The sequence below is a fragment of the Palaemon carinicauda genome, chromosome 9, assembly GCF_036898095.1.
Source record: "Palaemon carinicauda isolate YSFRI2023 chromosome 9, ASM3689809v2, whole genome shotgun sequence".
Taxonomy (NCBI): Eukaryota; Metazoa; Arthropoda; class Malacostraca; order Decapoda; family Palaemonidae; genus Palaemon; species Palaemon carinicauda.
The window spans coordinates 140867115-140872108 of NC_090733.1; positions in this window are offsets into that span (position 1 = coordinate 140867115).

Below are 4994 nucleotides of genomic sequence, written 5' to 3' on the forward strand. Positions count from 1 at the left end.
CGGCTAAATATATAGTTAGATATAGACGCACAAGGGTTTATGCATCGTCATGATCAACAAAGCTGTACTAGTCAGAGCCACCAATACTAGGTTGGCTTGCTGTGAGCGATCAATAATCCGCAGTGGGCAGCATGGTGATGAAAATGGCCAAATTCTAAGACATTACTATGGACATGTCTGAGGCCTTTGTCTTGGCAGTGGACTTGAAATGGGTGCATTTGTTATTGATATATACTTATATATATATATATATATATATATATATATTAAACTTCTCTTGTAGCTTTCCTTTTTTCCTTTCCTCACTGGGCTATTTTCCCTGTTGGAGCCCTTAGGCTTATAGCATCCTGCTTTTCTAACTAAGGTTGTGGCTTAGCAAGTAATATATATATGTATATAATATATATATATATATATATATATATATGTATATATATAAATATATATATATAAATATATATATATGTATATATATAAATATATATATAAATATATATATAAATATACATATATATATATATATATATATACATATATATATATCTTAAACTTCTCTTGTAGGTTTCCTTTTTTCCTTTCCTCACTGGGCTGTTTTCCCTGTTGGAGCCCTTAGGCTTATAGCACCCTGCTTTCCCAACTAGGGTTGTGGCCTAGCAAGTAATAATAATAATAAAAAAATAATAATAATAATAATAATAATAATAAGTTTAATAATAATATTATACATATACAATATATATATATATATATATATATATACATATATATATATATATATATATACATATATAATATTTCAGTTATCTCCTCAGCTTTGGTTATAAGAAGGAAGAATAAGAATTACTGTACGATTGTTCTTTCTTGCCGACGCTTCACTCCATCCAATCTCTCTCGACCTTCTTGAGAGGGAGAGAGTGGAAGGGGGGAAAGAGGGAGGGAGGGAGGGAAGGAGCAGATTCATTCCACCCTCCCCACCAAAACTCGCCAGCGGCCCCGCCCCTTTCTCCTTCTTTTAATACCAGAAATTCCTTCTTTCTCAAACTCCCTTTGCATTAAATCCTTCCTACAGAGGTCACCTGCCACACATCGACCCTGTACTCTTCTCCCCTCTCTCTCTCCTTTCACTTTCTCTTCTAATATCTTTGTTTTTTACCTCCGCCAACGAAATTGGAGGGAGGTTATGCTTTCGCACCCGTTTGTCTGTTTGATTGTGAAAAAGTTCCTTGTCACTATTTTCCTCGTGGAGTAGTGAAACATTCCGGGATTTATTGTTATTTTGAGACGTGAAGCTAATAAAATTTGAAAGTCCTAGATCAGAGGTCAAGGTCAAGGTCAAGGTCGAGGTCGAGCAAAAGGTCGAGAAATAATCTGCTGTGGCGGAGGTCAGAATTTTACTCATAAAGTACAGAAGCTTTTAGGGATTAATTGTTATTTTGAGACGTGGAAGCGATTCAATTTTGAAAAGTCCTGGGTCAAAGGTCAAGATCAAGGTCTAGCAAAAGGTCGAGAAATATGTCGCCGTGGCAGAGGTCACAATTTTACTCATAGTAATGAAGCTTTTAGGGATTAATTATCATTTTGATACGTAGATGTGATTCAGTTTTGAAAGTCCTAGGTCAAAGGTCAAGATCCAGGTCTAACAAATGGTCGAGAAATATGTTGCCGTGGAGGAGGTTACAATTTTACTCATATAGTAAAGAAGCTTTTAGGGATTAATAGTTATTTTGAGATCTGAAAAACATTAAATTCTAAAAAGTCCTAGATCAAAGGTCAAGTTCCAGGTCCAGCAAAAGGTTCGAGAAATAATCTGCCGTGGCGGAGGTCACAATTTTACTCATATAGTAGTGAAACTTTCCGGGATTAATTGTTATTTTGAGACGTAGAAGAAATTTAATTTTGAAAATCCTAGTTCAAAGGTCAAGGTCCAGGTCTAGCAAAAGGTCGAGAAATAAGCTGCTGTGGTGGAGGTCACAATTTTACTCATATCGTAGTAAAGCTTTTAGGGATTAATCATTATTTTGAAACGTGGAAGTGATTCAATTGAGTTCTAGGTCAAAGGTCAAGGTCAAGGTCGAGCAAAAGGTCAAGAAATAAGCTGCCGTGGCTGAGGTCACAATTTTACTCATGGAGTAGCGAAACTTTCAGGGATTAATTGTTAGGTTGAGATGTGGAAGCGATCAATTTTTAAAAGTCCTAGATTATAAGTCAAGATCAAGGTCGAGCAAAAGGTCGAGAAATGAGCTGCTGTGGAGGAGTTCATACGTTTTCTCATAATGAAGTGAAGCTTTCAGTGATCGATTATCATTGTCTACGCCAGTTCTTTTTTGTAGCCCCACAAAATATAGACTCTTGGTCTAGTGGTTCCTAATTAACTGAAATGAGAGCAATGGCGCTTGCAGATCCTGATTTGCTCGTGCGAATTGAGTAAAATGATTAATTACTCGCAGGGTTGTGGTGGCCGATGTGTCCCTGACTGGTTAACGCCAGACTGAGGTTCGAGTTCCGCTTAAACTTGTTAGTTGATTTGGTCACTGCAACCTCACCATCCTTGTGAGCTAAGGATAAGGGGTTTGGGGGAGCCTATATGTCTATCTGCTGAATCATCATTTACCAATGCCTGGCACTCCTTGTACCTAGCTTGAGTGCATGGGAGTTGATCACATGTATATATGGTCAGTCTCTAGGCCATTGTCCTGCTTGAAAGGGTAATGTCACTGTCCCCTGCTTCTGTCATTCATAAGCGGCCTTAAACCTTCAAAGAAGTTATACAACCTTCATGGTCTTATGATCACTGTTAATTGAGAGAAATTTAGTGCTTCTTTATGATATATTCTTTGATAATGAAATTTGTATTTCTTCACATAAAGGAAACATCTTTAAAATTCCAAGGTTTGACTTCTTTTCAGTTCCAGTTTTATCAGAATAGATGCTCACCAGAACATCAGTCTGGCAAGCCCTACCCCCCACTGTGGTGCCCAACCACAATAATGGCCTTCCCAGTAAACAACTCACCGTCCTGTGGTGGGATCGATCTGCTGCAATGTGAATGCTGGACGAATACGTTATCACTGTATTAGGCAGGAGGGTAGTATATATATATATATATATATATATGATCAGTGGAGAGATTTATGAGATTTACGGTTATATGGTGACGTCACTTTATCTGGCTCTGTCTGAAGACATTAATTAGATAATACATCTATAAAAACATAACGTCTCAAATCAAACGTCTTTGATCTTAGTTGCTGACCCTCAAAACAAAACTTAAAACCTCTTTAGCTATTCCAGTTCTCCGTATATTACGCAGAAAAAAAAATTCGAATTTACAGAAGTAACGCAAAGATAAATTTCTATATCAGCCCTCCGTTTATTACGCAAAAAAGGACATTCGGATTTGCAGAAGTAACGCAAAGATAAAGTCCTAAATCCGTTATCCGTACATTACGCAAAAAAAAAGAAAAAAAAGAAAAAAATTAATTTGCAGAAGTAACGCAAAGATAAAGTCCTAAATCAGTTCTCCGTACATTACGCAAATATATATATATATATATATATAGATATATATATATATATAGATATATATGTATATATATATATATAGATATATATATATATATATATATATCTATATATATATATATATATAGATACATATATATATATATATATATATATAAATAAAAAAAATGCAGAAGTAATGTGAAGATCAAGTCCTAAATCTCTCTACGTTCAGATGTGAATTGAACGATGTTCAGAAGTTGTATACGAAACAGTACTCATATCAGGCATATTCAAAGGTTAAAGAAATGGAGATAATGCACAACTCTGGTTTACGGCAACAAGACAGCCGTTAGCTCGACCGTGATGTAATATCTTAACCGAGAGAAACAAGGAAACAAGTACATTCTTAACTCGAAAAATTTTGATGTACTGTTTTTTATTAATGATTCTTCTAAATCTCTATTTTATGCATTTAACTGATATATTTCATACAATCTCTAGTCTACCTCAGCCGTCAAAAATGACGTCTACGTATATAGACATTTATGCACACACAAAGATTTAACCCTTCCCACCCCCTCCCCCCTTTCCTAACTGAAACCCGCTGGTTCGGCAATTTGTGTAGCAGCCATTGCCTGGCCTTCCTTGATCCTACCTGGGGTGGAGAGGGGGCTTGGGCGCTGATCATATGTGTATATAGTCAGTCTCCAGGGCATTGATCCACTTTCTAGGGCAATTTCACTGTCCCTTGCCTTTGCCATTCATGAGAGACCTTTAAATCTTTAAATGTATAATCATACATTTGAGAGCGCTAGAGCAGCCATGTGTTCAAGGCATATCATATAACCTAGTTCCCTCGCGTTTTACAAATGTTCATCCCGCCTGTCACCTGGTTGAACAATCTGGTGAAGCGTAGGCTTCATACACTAAATAGTTTAAATTATGCTTTTACTGAATGTGATGCCTCCCGTGTCAGCGAGCTGGATCGAAATATTTCAGGACATTATTCATGTGGGAACTTGACCTAAAGTGGCCTTTGGGAGTGGTAAGCTTGTATGATATAGTTATTAGAATAAAGGGTTATGTGTGTTTATATTTTGGTTGCTGGATTAATTATAATAGATTCAGGAAGGAGGAAGGGAGGGGTTTTTAGTTAGGGGAGGAGGGAGTAGGAAGGGGAGGGGGGTATTTGGGTGGGGGAGGAGGGAGAGGGGAGAGGGGTATTTGGGTGGGGGAGGAGGGAGAGGGGATGGGGTATTTGAGTTGGGGAGGAGGGAGAGGGAAGGGGTATTTGGTTGGGGGAGGAGGGAGAAGGAAGGGGAAGGGTATTTGGGTGGGGGAGGAGGGAAAGGGAAGGGGGAAGGGAGGGGTATTTGGGTGGGGGAGGAGGAAGGGGAGGGGGGTATTTGGGTGGGGGAGGAGGAAGGGGAGGGGGGTATTTGAGTGGGGGAGGGGGGTATTTGAGTGGGGGAGGAGGGAGAGGGAAGGGG